Source organism: Protopterus annectens, chromosome 14.part0 (assembly GCF_019279795.1).
Source record: "Protopterus annectens isolate FY-2018-M chromosome 14.part0, PAN1.0, whole genome shotgun sequence".
In the NCBI taxonomy this organism is placed as follows: Eukaryota; Metazoa; Chordata; order Ceratodontiformes; family Protopteridae; genus Protopterus; species Protopterus annectens.
The window spans coordinates 1,016,833,887-1,016,849,433 of NC_056748.1; positions in this window are offsets into that span (position 1 = coordinate 1,016,833,887).

The window sequence follows — 15,547 nt, forward strand, 5'->3', positions numbered from 1 at the left end:
TTAAAATAGTGCAGAAGACCAAAAACTAAATATTGGATAGCGACATACCACCTTTCAGGTGATTGAACCCTTCTTCTAGCCTACTGACAGTGCTCACATCCCTGCATAAGCACAGTGAGCCATGGAAGATGTCACATACACATACTAGGTTACTTTTACTTTAGTACAGCATAAGAATATTTTAGTGCATGATAAGGATATTTTGGCAAGTAATACAGGGTGGATGTCCCGAGATTGGAACCCCTGTTTGCCTAATTGACATTGTGAATATCAGTAAATTACTTAGAGACACCACATAAAAGTCTATAGTAAATGGGGCACAAAACACACACATCAAGTGAATGTGTTAGTGCAGTGTTGAAGACTGAAAACTGAATATTGGATAGCAACATGCCAACTGTCAGGGAATTAAAACTCTTCTGCTAGTGAATTGACAATGTATACATCACTGCATGAGTTTACGGACAATGGAAGCCATCAGGACTATGTATTATGTTTGCCTAAATTCACTACAACATGGTAATTTCTTACTGCATGATACAGATATTTTGGCAGACTGATGATAAAGTAGATATCAATGGATGTGAACCCTTTCCATTTTACAGACCAGTACATTAGTAAGTGAAACCACAGGATAACTTATAATGAAAGGGTTATAAAACACACAATCAAAGGAATATGTTAGAACATTGCACAGTGATTTATTATTATTATTATTATTATTATTATTATTATTATTATTATAAGGGATTTGTGTGCGTGTGTGTATGGTGATTATCTGTGTGTTATCTCAGTTTTATATTTTACAAATGGAATTATTACTTGGTATTGTTCATCAATGCTCAGCTTATTTGCCAGGTAGACACCAAGATCTTAGTGCAGTTGGAGAATTTTTCTTCATTGTTGCATTAGAGTGAAAAATGACATTTCTTTATGTTTAGACATGTCCAACAATGTTCCTCTTCACTAGCCTTCATGAAACATATGACCAGAGAATGATGATTTCAGTATATAAGCTTTTTCTAACTATGTTTGTATTACAACCACCTATTTGCTCACCATGTTGAAGGTTGGAAATGGGAAGATAGGACCAAGATGAAAATGGGAAGCACACAGAGGTCACAAACCAAGATGAGCTAAGAAGATTTTGAGGTTGCTGGAGGTGTGTCAGGAGCAGATTTATCAACGTCTTAGCGCAACAGTGCTAGAAACGTCTATTCCTACTGTGACATCCCACTCCAGGCTAATAATCAAGGAGCCTGAATCTTCACCACTAACACTGGAGAGGGACGTTCACTTGAAATACAAATGGATACACTTAGTATTTCCAGATGCAGACCTCCCTGCATCAAGCTCAGTTTCCCTTAAGAGCACACAGGGAACACAGTCAGCCTAGGGTCTATATTCCTCTATATCTGTCTCTCCCCAGGTCACCAGTAAGGCTGTCCAGTGGCACAGCTGTGTTCAGAACCCTTTCTGTGAAACAAGTGCTTCATGTCCCTGATCCAAGTAGCTGGCACAGACACTCTGCAAGACTTAATCTTCACATACACAAACACACACACACACACACACACACACACACACACACACACAGAGAGACACACACACAGTGACACACACACACACCTGGGAAATGCTGGCACAGACTACTTGCTCTACAGACTTTGCCAAAACTATAAGGTAGAGTCACTTCCATCAGTCAGTTACTGTAAGGCTGTTAAAAGGGTATCCAGTTATGCTGAGTGAAGTTAATACAAATGGTAATGTTGACCAAACAGCAAGACTTTTAGGAGTGGCCACAGTTATCACCAAATAATTCTATGCAAATACTCTCAAAGCTTAAATATTTTCTAGAAGGACTGGCCACAATGAAAAGTTTAAATATATTTAATAGTAAATAATAAAAGAACATGAACCTGCTAAATATCTGTTTATAGTAAACACCAGAGTTTTAGTCACATAAAATATTAAAAATAACACAGCTGGAAAGATTCACAGAGTTACAGAAAAACAATACTTAACTATTCTCAGTATAATTTCCTGACTAAACTAAAGAGTACTTGTCCCTGGTCACTTACTAGTGCAAGGCAAGCTGAAGTAGGTGATGGGTCCTTCTATGTCAGATTCCAAGAAATAGACTGTTCAGTCACTGAGAGAGTTCTCTCTGTAATATCTAAATCTTATCTCAAGAGTAAATTACAAAATGACATCACATACATCTGGTCTTCTGACTTCTGGTTCCCACATTATCACAAATACTAGAAGCTGCCAGGATTTTAGCAGGTACATGTCAATAATACACACACAAGAACATTGCTCAGATGTGGTGCAGCTGCTGGAAGTCATAAAACCATAAAATACTTTGTTTCTTCCTACAGGACCTAATAAACCATACAGACATTGCATCTCTGGCTTCATTCAAAACTGTGAGATAACATCTTTATGTCCTAGGCCCAGTAGTTTAATTTTCTTGCTATTTTTGAATTTTCAGATTAGCCCCTTCTCTTCCAGTATCTTCTGTCAAAACATATACATTTAAACAGTTACAATAATGCATGTACATTTCTTTTCTTTCCAGCAGGGCACACTGTTGTTACATTCTTAAAACATGCAAATTTACAAATACATTTTCAACACAAGCATTTGTACAATTCAGTTTGATATTCAAATAACATTATTCTTTACTAAATTCCAGCTAGCTCTGCTGGCATATGTTACATATCCACTGCCCTACTTCCTCTGGCATATCTAGCAGTACCTCCTATTGTCACACCTACATTTTCCGTGACTGAATGTGCACAGTGACAGTAGGAATGATTCATTTCATATGAAAAGAACAGATGATAGCAAGACAAAATGTGTCTTTCATATCCCTAGAACAAGAGCATTCAAAGGTTGCCAAAGAGGAAAGGTATACATCAGTGAAATACATTGCAGGGGAATAGAATTCAGTCATATGATGAGAATCCAATATTCTAAAAAATATGACACCCTCAGTGGATTAGAAACCAGCGCCCATTGCACTGACAGTAGACTCATCTCATCATTAACCATTTGAGACATAGACGTCTTTACATGGAACATGAGCAATTCTCTTCAGTATTGCTTGGTGATGCACATACATATCCAGTTCATTTATGTGATGGATGTCAAGATAATTTATGCATGTCAAGCATTTGTCACAGTGTTTACCATAGGACGGCAAGGGTTTTCATGTGGTTGTGCATGACCATCAACATTTCTCTATAAGAATGGTCACACAATGTATGACAACAGAAGAGCAATTTTCATATACAAGCCACTTTTGAGCAAGTGGATAGTGTGTTCATCTATTTTCTTAAATAGATTAAATGTTGGAAATGAGAGTATAAGAAGTTGGGGGGGTATACCGCAAGATAAGGAATAAAGAATGAACAGGATGGAGGTGTGATAGGAGCATATTTTTTTAGCCAAGTAGTCCTAGTAATGTACAATTCTTAATTACTTACTGATTAGATTCCTCAATGCTTTGTGAGACAAACGCACATTTTCTGGTGAAGTATAGGAGCCAGTTACATGTAGATTAATTAAAGTGAAATCAAGTTAAGAGGTATGTGTGAGAGCATGTTTTTGTGAGAGGAAAAAGTTGGGAAAGGAAGTCAGTGAAATAAGATGTGGGTAAGAGGGGGAGAGTAGGTTGCAAGGAGAGATAGACATGACTGACTGGCTTGAGTAACACAATGAGAGAGAGAATACAATGGTGAAGTGATATGTCAGAGAAAGAGTGGGAAGATAATGGTAAAGGGAGGATTGTATAATATACAGAGGTAGTGACAGACATAAAAAGGGAGGGAAACACCAGTTCTCAGGATAGGATTGGGCTTTCAGGGATGCCAGCTTCAACACATTGAGAGATTACTCCTCACTCTCAGAGTCCTCACAACTAGGTCCTGCCTCAAGACCTCAAGGCAGCACTTGATAGGGGCCAAACTCAACAAGTTGCTGGATTACGGTTTCTACACAGCTAATGTGGGCACTGAACCTCCTCTCCGGTATCACCCCTCAAGGTCTGCCAACTCATGATAAGTGATAATTCTCACCTCTACTTGTACTGCTACTTGTGGGTACCAGACCCTCCATTGTAGAATTACCTGATGCAGGTAGTTCAGGACATGTGCAGGCAATTCCGGCAGACTTGACCCCGATGTACTAAGTGTACTGACTGTACCTGTGGGGGGGGGGGCAACAAACTGCACCAGAGTTGTTGGTCTAGGTATCTGTGCTGCTGAATATAATAGCAACAAAAAGGAGAAACATTAAAACCTAGAAATACAAAAAAAGGGGACAAAGAGGGCTGGAGCAGGGACATTCAAAAATAATAAAATTGCATTCTGAATTATTTATTCAGAGTCATAAAATACACTGAAGGAAATAATGTTGTGATAATATAACCTAAGCGCTATCATTAACATATTAACCTTTTTATTTATAATTTTATTAGTTTAAATATGTTGACAGCTTATTATTGTCAAGACAAAATTTTTATTTATTTATTTATTTTATTTTTTTAGGGTTTTTTTGTGAGTAGTGGGTTTGAACCGACAGCCTTCATAACAATCTCAGTACCCATAGACTTAATATAATGAGACACTTCTCCACCTATACAGGGGGTGGCATGAAGTATCAAAATCTCTAACTTCAGATAGTCATATTAACTCCAGTGAGGAATTCCAGTTCAGACAGATAATATCCTGCTGTATAAATGTTGTTTACTGTAATTTTAATTTCTGTCTGTCACTATGCAAACAAACGTATCATTAACAACAGAAGGTATACTTAATCCAGTGCTCTCTAAGATTCTCGAATCTATCCCAATGCATCTTTGAGAAAATATGCCTAGGATGCATACTGGAAAAATGAAGCATGTGGTTTCGCCACATATCTTTCCTATAGAGGCAAGTGGGGTTGCCATGGGCATGCCCTGTGCCAATAGTTATGCAAACTTGGTTTTACCCAACTGGGAGAGAGCTTGGTCCAAGGATACTAATAACATTTGGAATGACCAGATAATTCTGTGCAATCGGTTTGTGGATGACACCTTCATTGTATGGAAGGGCAAAGAAGAAGATTTAAGAAGCTTTGTTAACTTCCTGTCACAGACCACTACTTTCCTGAAATTTGATGTAAAAACATCTAGAGAGATGATTGACTTTCTGGATGTGAGATTATCTCTTGATCCGGGGAAGGGAATAGACGCTTGCCTCTATAGGAAAGATATGTGGCGAAACCACATGCTCCATTTTTCCAGTATGCATCCCAGGCATATTTTCTCTAACATTGTTGAAAATCATATTGCAAGGATTACAAAGCTATGTACAGAAGAGGCAACCTTTCTCCAGGAAGAAGAGAGGCTTATTAATAATTTCAGCCAACGAGGATATGGAAAGAGAAGTTTAGAACTAAACAAGACCAGAATTAATGACATCCATAAAGCAAAAGGCAAACCTTTTTATTCCTCTAAGGTCAGAGAAGGTGAAAGTACACCATCCCTAGCTATACCTAAAAGAACATCTAACTTAAGGATCAATTTGACTTACACTATGACCCCGATGTACTGAGTGTACTGACTGTACCTGTGGGGGGGGGACAAAAAGTTCTGGCCGATTCTAACTTCGGATAAAAAGTTAAAAGAGATTGTTGGAGATAACCCAAGTTTCCTTTTCAAAAATAAAAAGAATCTCAAAAGGATTTTATGCTCAAATGATGGGATATGTAACAACTACATACATAATAATTCATCAGGAACAAAGAAATGTGGCTTCTGCAAGGTCTGCAATGTAATCAATTGTAGCAACACGTTTAAGCATTCTGTTACTAACCAGACATTTGTTTTTCATGGATTAGCTAATTGCCTAACCAGCAATGTTGTTTACATAGCTACCCTCACTTCCTGCACAGCATTTTATGTTGGAAAAACTAATATGAAGCTAAAGGAAAGAATTATCAAACATCAATCTGATATACGTAACAGAAAGGAAACAAATTCTCTTTTTCTTCATTTACGTGAGCATCAGGGACATAGCTTTGTTTTCATGGTCATTTCAAAGATGCATTTTACTTCCAGAGAAGGAGACCTGACCAATCTGACTGAGAGAGAGGAAGCCAAATGGATAATGCGGCTAAGGGCAGATAACCCCCCTGGCCTTAATGGCTGTGTTCCCTTAAAACATTTTCTTAAAAATAGATGAGCAATGAGCTATGCTCACTTATGACCTGTTTTTATTGACAGAAACCTTAGGTATACTGACTTAGGCTCTGATGTCCCAAAGAAACTGTTGTAATGAAATAAAAAGAAGTGTCCTAAATGACCATCATTTTTTTTCTCTCAAAATCTTGGCTTTTATGCAGAGCTTGTTCTTTTAACCAGAACCTACTGAAAAGATTTTACTAATATTCCTTCTGAAAATATGTCTGAGTCTTGTCTTAGAAATGTCAAACTGTCATATTGTTTTAAACAAAGAGTTTTAAATAAAGAGTTTTAACTTCAAGCTATGGAGGTGCGTACCAATGGACTAACTTGATTGGTTAACATTCATCATTCACTGAGGTGTTCCATTGAATGATACCAACTTTTAAACACCGAACCCAGCTTACCTACTTGGATCTGAAGAAGGCTTGAAAAAGCTGAAAGCGCTTGTCCATTGTTTACATCAGAAGGGTTCTTCACTTTTATGTTCGTATTTTCTGTTTTTATGACATCCACATGTTTTAAAGCTGTGGAATTACAACGCCACTTGACTTTTACAACAGCAAAGCTCTATATTTCATATATTGTGGATTCAACATGGCAAAAGCCTGTTATTGAAGCTGTTGTTTTGAAGCTGTCTTTCTGCCATTTTGGTTGTTTAGCAAGTTTTGAATACTCAGATGAAATACTAATACCTGTGGTGCAATGCTCTTCCAATATTTACATTGTTTTTTGTTCTGCTGAGTGTTCTTTAGCAGAATTCACTTATTTTTCTGGAAGGAGAGAATATGTTTCATGTACAGCTTTTAAGGAAAGTTTTCTGCTCACATTTGCTGCCCCGACATACTTTCAGGTAAGGATACTTTTGTTGCCTGAGTGTATTTATCTGGTTCATGGTTTCTGTTCACATATGCTGGTGGTGTGTGTGTGTGTGTGTGTGTATGTATGTATGTATGTATGTATGTGTATGTGTGTGTGTGTGTGTGTGTGTGTGTGTGTGTGTATATATATATATATATATATATATATATATATATATACAATGCCCCAGTTAGTATACCTGGTGGTTAATATTACTCAGGCTCAAACCCTGTAACTTAGGTACAAGAACAACAGCCTGAATTCTCTACCCATACCGCCATTGGTGATTCAAGGAGTTGAGTCCATAGCTCTCAACTGTCCAGATTTTCCCAGAATATTTAGCTCATACTTTTGGTCTGTTGCTCTTAAAATTTGTGGTTTTCTAGCAAATCAGTGAGAACTGAATTCGCTAATAATGATAGCCCTTTAAGTTTCAATCTTCCTATCTTTCAGGAAACACATGGTAACACAAAACACTTTATCTTAGCAACTTTCTAAGATTATACAAGGAATGCTTAAAATGTGTCCCTGGCTTTGGGCCTTTGTCCCCTCCCCCCAAATAAATTTTGGCTTTTTCCAGATTTCTTTTGCTGTGAAGTTGAGAAATTTAGTTGAGTGTCAAGTGGATTTTACAAGGGGCTGAGAGCTTCAGGGGAAGAGAAGTTTAGTGCTGCTTATATCATCTGTCTGCATTGTTAGTATCACAATGGGTAGTATACTTGCTTATGATGCAAAAGGCTGTGGGCTCTACTACCACAGTATGCAGATGAATCACTGTGTTATACTTTAAAGGGAGTGGATGCTGCAGTCCTGTGAATGTCCTCCTTTGAAGGAGTTACCTAGTAACTATAAACCTATTATCAGTTTGCCTTCCATTCCCTATTGCAATATTACTAGCTTATCGTTTTTTAATGTAACATAGGCAATTTATTCTTCAAGGGCTACAGGCACTTTATTTGTAGATGAAACAATGAAATATAAAGTTGTTTTCTATCAGCAACCTCTTCATTAGTTACAGGTCCCTTTAATGTGGAATTATTTAGATGAATTTTACTTCTGCAGATATTTTGCATATTTACTGATATTGGTGGATTGTAATGAAAGAAGTTTGACTGGCCTTTTATGGTTGAAATTTTCTGAAATGGGTAGTTTTGTCATTATTGATTCATACATTGTGTTTCATTGCTTACTAGAAGACTGTACAAAACTACAAATTTAAAACACATTCTAACAAGTGGAGCTTGTATATAAGTGGAGCTATATAATGAATATAATTAATACAATCAGGAAGGTGAATCAAAGAACGCATACATGTATGCATGGTCCTAAAATGTGTAAGGAGCCTGTGGTTTGAAAACAGCCCAGAGGTAAGCTTAGTCCTCCACTGGCCAGGTGCAAAATGAATGTGAGTTTCAAGGGCAGAGATGTTTGCTACTCATGCTAAGTCTGTTTTCATTGTGAGACTGTATTGTTTGTTTAGCAAATGGCTCAGTGTTTGTGCTATTTTATTTCAATTTCTGTAATCATTGTAGAAGTAAATAACAAAACAGTATTCACACTGACAGGTTTGGACAGTGTTTATGGTAAATGAGGAGAAATACCTAAGTAATGTAACACTGGAGTGACTGGGGAGGGGACTGCTGCTGGAGTGGTAGGGTTTTGCTGCAGAAGGGGCTGCTCTGGGGGGCCCAATCTATTACCCTGCCTAGGGCCTGGTTTAGCCATGATCCAGCTCTGGTATTTTGCACTTACTATAAATGATCAGAAGTTGAAATGAAACAACAAAGTGTCAGTTGTAAAAAAAAAAAAATAAGCACTTTCATTTTGTTTTTGATAATAAAGGAAATAAAGCACTTAATTTTTACAATTGACATTTCGTTGTTTCATTCCAACTTTTGATAGTTTATGATTTTCACTCTTTAATAATTAATAATAATTAATAAGAGTCATATTGTTGAACATGTCAGTGCAGTTCTGTGGATTGTGGACCTCAACTGAAGTGGCAGCAGCCCACCTAGGTACATCCTGGGCAGTCATTTATGAAGTAACAACAGTAAAAATAATGAGGATGATGATGATAAAATAAGACAATGCAGGCAAGAAACCGGAATAACTTTGCTGTTACTGGGTTTTCAGAAGTTAATACAGTTTCTTCCTTGCCTTAACTCATTTTTATTTATTAATGCAAGTTGGCCCCAGTTTTGTTAGATTTTTAGTCATGCCAGAAACATTAATTTATTTAAAAGAGCAATAAAAATACTGTGTTTTTTATTCTGCTTATAATAAAAGTTATTAAAGATTCTTGCCTGACTTTAAGCCTTCAGTTAGGTTATTTATTATTGCTGTTATTTTTCAACTTGCCCAGTTTTTGTTTTACTTCTTTTTATTTAATTGAACAAATAAAAAATGCAACAGGTCGAGTTTGAAAGTGGTAAACACCTTTTGCCCACAGTTCTTATTTAAACTTCAAAACCTCGTAGCTCAAGGGATAAAGCCAAAATCTTAAAGGAGAACTGCACCCACAGATCCAAAAACATGTTTATTTCATCATGGTTTGGTATTTCCTACACTTTAACACCACTCTGGAAACTATTTACAGGTTTTTAAATATTTTTATACATAATTTCTGAGTCTGACCACATGGGGTCTGGAATCTTGAAGTAATTCTGAATGTTTACTCTACCTCTAGGTATCTCATAATGCAGTGCCTGTCTGTAAAAAAAAATACAAAATGCAGGCCTCTTTCTTCCTAAAGGTCCTGTCACTGCATTGATTTTATATGCATACACACACTGCTGTCTTTCAGTCACTTAGTTTTAAGTAACATTTCATGCCATTTAATGACTACTTAAAACACAAAGTGTGCAAATGCCACAGAACAGACTTTCAAAGTGCTTTTTACTGCTGCTTCTTTTTAGAATGGCTAAACTGCAGTCTTCTGTGAAGCCTGAATTGTAGTACTTTGACTCATCTCCCATCCCCCTTCATACCTAACTTCCCTAGCTGTCAAAGTAATAAGGGTAATTTGAGCTGTTACCTGCTGGCGACCCCTAACCGGGAAAAGCCGAAAGATACAACAACAACCTGCTGTGATTGACAGCTCACAGCAGGAGACTTGACTCATGTAGGGTTTCCTTGTTCTAGGCTTTACTTTTCTATGGGTAGGGGAAGGACCAGGGAGCTGTGACATCACAGCATGGGTGGTTTTTAGGATGGTCGTGGTGATGTCAGTTTGGAGAGGGAATTGGCCAGAAAACTCATTGGCCTTGGTGACATCAATGAACTGGAGACTGCAGCAAGCTTTTCCTTGGTGGAAAAAAGTTTTTTGAAACTTCCACAGTACAGTAAGGTATTGTTCTAGTGGAGAGAAACAGTTGATTTAAAATACTTTAAATGCTGTGTTGTTGTTTATTCATAGCAGGGACCGTAAATAGGGAGAAAAAGGACAGAGAAGTTGAGCATTTCATAATCGAATCCCATTGTTGTCCTTTAATGTGTCAGGATAAAGATCAAGCGTCCAGGATCAGGGACAGATTTTAAATATAACATTGTTCTTATATGCTTCATTGCTAGAATAACAGGTTTTGGATTAGCCTGCATTTTCTGAAGGATATGAAGCTAGAAGTCTGAAACTCAAGTGTCTATCATTATTTAATTTTTGCAATCCTCATAAATTTGCCAGAAAATCACACATGAGGAACAGACTAAAAACGTTACACAAAATCAGGGACAGTCAAACATATGCTCTTATCTCTCAACCTCTTAGGGCAAAAATCGGGAGAAAGTGTGAAAGGCTTAAAATCGTGGGCACATTTTCAGCTTTACTCTTGTCATCAAAGCAATGGTAAAACAGTTTAGACAACATTGCCTTGACCAGGCCTATCCTTTTGATACAAACCCCTACTCAGGTGTAGTACAAAAGATGAATAATAATGGAGCAAACACTTACATCACTAGCTGGATTGCCAACTTGCTCACAGGATGCAGGAGATCAAAATAGGGGAAGTTACCTGTAGAAAGAGACCAGTCACCATTGGAGTCCCCCAGGGTTTAGTGCTGAGACTTTTTCTGTTTGGCATATACATCTCAAAAGTAAAAGGAAATACCAAAGGGCTTTGGATGACTAAGTCTGAGATGGACTGCAAGCTTGGAGCAGTTATTGAATCCCCAAATGACTTAACCATCATGCAGGAAGAGTTGTCCCAAACAATAACTAGTGCCAGAATCATGAATTGAAACTAAACTCCAAAAATTACATTATCATGTATAAAGTCATCTACTCCAGGGAACTTCCAAACTGAAAATACACCCTGAGAACTGACCCAGTTGTTTGGCATTTGGGATCTTGTGTATACAGTGACCTAACCTTTGACCAACATGTGACCAGAGTCATAAAGTCTTTCTATATTGCACAGCTTATAAACAAATTGATTGTGACTAGATCTAGAAATGTTATCGTCCCCGTTACAAAGCCCTCATTAGGTCAATCGTTTTGTATAATGCCTACTTTGGCATGTATCTGTGCAGACTCATGTAAAAATTGGAATACCCATAGAGATACCATACTAAAAGGATACAAGTCCTAAACAGTAGGTCTTGCATGGACCACCTCAAATATTTATCACTATACTCAGTATCCTTCAGAGTGCTTAGAGGTGACATGTCTGGCATACTATTTACAGTCAAAAGGTCGACATTGACATGTTCGACAGTCACCTCCTCGACCATGGTAGGAGAGACAGTCGGAATGTCGACGTTCATGTGTATGTCCATTTAGAAGGATGTACACAGGGCAGGGATTCACAGCATTACTGTGAATGGGGGATTGAGAAACTATGGTCGACAGAATTTGTCGACTTTGTTGCGTCGACCATACAACCTACTTAATATGTATGAGTTGACATTATTTGTCGTGGAAATCACCGTTCGCGTAAGTGATTTTCGTGCTTCTGATAGTAAACCCTGGCATACAAGGCATCCTCTGACCTAATACAGATGGACCCACTGAACATCAGCAAGTCAAATGGCATCAGAAGTACTCAGTCCAGGTATCTAAAGTGAATGCTGTGGAGAGATGGATATATATCACAGAGGCTACCACTGTTCCAGAATAGACTATCCATTAAAGTAAAACAAAGCTCATCCCTATCTATATTCAAATGCAGCTTAGATCTAAGGGTAAGTAATAGAAAATGTATTCCAGGATTGCCCCTCGTGCCACTAATGGATAGAGGCAGTTCCTAAATGTTGCATCCCTTACATGGGTCCCCTCAAATTATCTATGGTATGATCACAGTTATTCTCACTAGAGCTAATGTACAATTATCAGCCATGGGATAGGTAAGAGTAATCAGGAAATGTTAATTCAAGCACCAAAAGGTAAATTGTCTAAGCTTAAAATGTTCTCCAAGTGAACCTATGTTGTGGTAGTAAATAGTTTTAAAAAATTGCCCTTTTTAGATCACTAAGTGCTCCTGTCACCCTCCACCCTCCCAGCCTTCAACAGCTTCCGGTGCCTCTGGGTGTCACCCAGTAAAGATATCTATGAATCTTCCTCAAGCAGTCCTGGCAAGAGGGTCCACATGGGGGGGGGGGGGGTGCTACCTGTACTCATCAGATGCATGGTTATCCTCCTCCTTTCTGAGGACTGTGTGCCAGAAGCTTCCACACATTGTATATGCAGGGCCATCATGGAGGCACAGATAAGTTCCACCAGAGACTCACTGGAGGTTTTGAGGGTAATCCAGGCAGTACATGCTGACAAATGAGAGTGCATGAACCATATGTGTGATTCATGAGATAGAATGAATAACACACTTGAACATGCAGTGTCTACTCTGGGTTGTCTGTCAGGAGAATAGGGACATTCTCACAGACAGTCATCTGTGATGTCTTTGGATGTTAGTCAATCTGGCCATGGGCAAACAAAGCCCTGCTCCCACAGTAATAGCACTTCCAGGGAGGTAGCATATCTACTGCAACATGTTATTTATTTAACATTTGTTAACCGGGAAAGTCCAACTTGGAACAAAGCCAATTTTAAGCAGAGGCCCAGGGAGAAACACTCCATATGAATGTCTTTGTAATGTGGGAGGAAACCAGAGCACCTGGAGGAAACCCACATGAATGCAGAGAGGACATGCAGACTCTGCACAGAAGGCACCCTAGCCAAGAATCGAACCAGAGAACCTCTTGCTGTGAGGCGACAATGCTACCGCTGCACCACTGCGCCATTCTCATAATTTGTGAATGAGTCCCCACCCAGGAGATGCCATCCCCATGGTCTCAGTCATCATGCTGGAACATCCTCTAGTAGCTGTCAGTCATGCTCAGGTAGCCCACTGACAACTATCCAAGGTCATAGGAGAGTCAGAGCAAGTTATGACAGAGCTGAGTCTCATGGGTGGTGTATGCATAGGAAACTGAACCCTCTGTCCCGTATGCCCTAGACCTATCTAGTAGGCTATAATGCAGTGCTACACCATTTGCTGAGGCTGTGTCCCCACACACACACACACACACACACACACACACACACACACACACACACCACAGTCACCAACGCATCCCATACTCCAACTGACCCTGGAACTTTGACAGTGCATTCCCTCCCAAACAAGTTCTCACCATGCTCTTAAATGCATTTTATTTTGCTACACATCAGGACTCAAATTTGCACACTTCCCTGTGAAAGGCATGCACCTCCTGCACTGCCTTCCCCATCTATGAAAATGAGAATGACTGCGCCTTGTCCTTTGTACATTGCAACCTGGGTTGCCTATGTCTGATCCACAGATTGACAAGCCTATAAATGGGAACACATAATTTGATGTTTTTGCATGCATCATATTTACTGTATGTATTTGCTTAGCTATTGTATAGTCATGATGTAAAGCTATGAGGGTTACAGTAGCTGTGGCAAACTCTAGCATTGTTCAGTACCATATACTGCCAGAATATGAGCATCTGGCTGTGTACAAAGCTATGTCAGGTGCAGAATCTCAGTGTGATGTTTAAAGTTCTCTGAATCACTTTCCCATGTGATTCTGCCTTATTATCATACATAACACTTCATTATGCGGTCATTAGCATTTAACACAGCTAGCCATGTTACTTCTGCTGGCTGTATCGTGTAGCTGGTTTTTCTGAATCGCACACGCCCTATGTGTTGCCACTCATCAGGCAATATCACTTACCTCAATGCAGTAAAGTTTTATGAATTCAGACCTATGATAGGGATGACTACATTTTCTAAATCTAACTGCCTCTGTAACATTCCATTTATTTCCAGAAAAATATGTGCTTTAATGGGCTCCACATGTAGTAAAATAAATAGTAAATAAAATAAATACAAACAAATTAGTAAATACAACTGACAAATAAACTGTCATTCTTTGTCCAGTTAAATTTTACAGCCTTTCTCATCTGCACCCCTACATTTTGTCTGGAAATAAGCACAGGAACAATGCATCTTTCTTAACATAAAATATAAAAAACAATCTAGTGAGCTATTTGGTCAGTGGTGAATCTACTGATATGTCCTTGTTTGCATTTGCATACATACCTACACGTGTATGTGCTCAAACAGTTTAGATTTGTAAATTTCAGTTCATTTTCAGTAGTTTACTTGCTGCTTCCATGGTTAAGCGTCTACAAAGTATTTTTTAAACTTTTTCATTTTCATGTAAAATTGCCACACGCAGGCATATCTCACCTGACTGCATTAATATAAAACAATAATTCTAATATATAGTAATGTGGATTTAATATGTGTAATAAATGATCAAGCTTAGTTTTGTTTTGTACTTTTTTTTTCCTCAAGAGAGTATACAGGAAGAACTGTTAAGCAATAGTATTAATGATTTATGTTTTGAGAGGAAACAATTGTATTTCAGTATTTACCACATTATATTATCATTAATATAGTAGTTGTTGATATTAATGTTAATGCAGTTGTCAGGGATCTGGACCAGCATGGGGCTTAAAGCAAATGTATTACTGGGGTTGCCTGTAGTGTTTCTATATCTGTTTTCCTTTTTTGTCTGGTGCTTTCAAAATTCACTCTGCTTCAGTAAACCTACCGGGTGCTTCTTTGATTCCTTGATGTTTTCTCATTCCGAATGAATGGATTTTCATCTTAATCTCCTGCAGCACACTTTTTTGTTAGACCTTATGTGTTTTTGACATATCTCTCAGTGACTGTGTGTAAAGGACAGATAAACCATAGTAGGTAGTTTCTTTTCCTTGAGATCAAGGGACAAACTGGAATTCATTTGTATAGCCCATTATGTTTGTGAAGACCCACTTTTCCCTGAGAGGGGAGAGGAAAATTAAGCATTTATGGTATTCTTAATGCAATACCCTGAATGTCAATCTGGATAAGTTTTTCCTTTCATTGAGTATCTAGGTGAGGAATGTATTTTGAATCTATGATATCCGAAAAGTATAAGATGACAC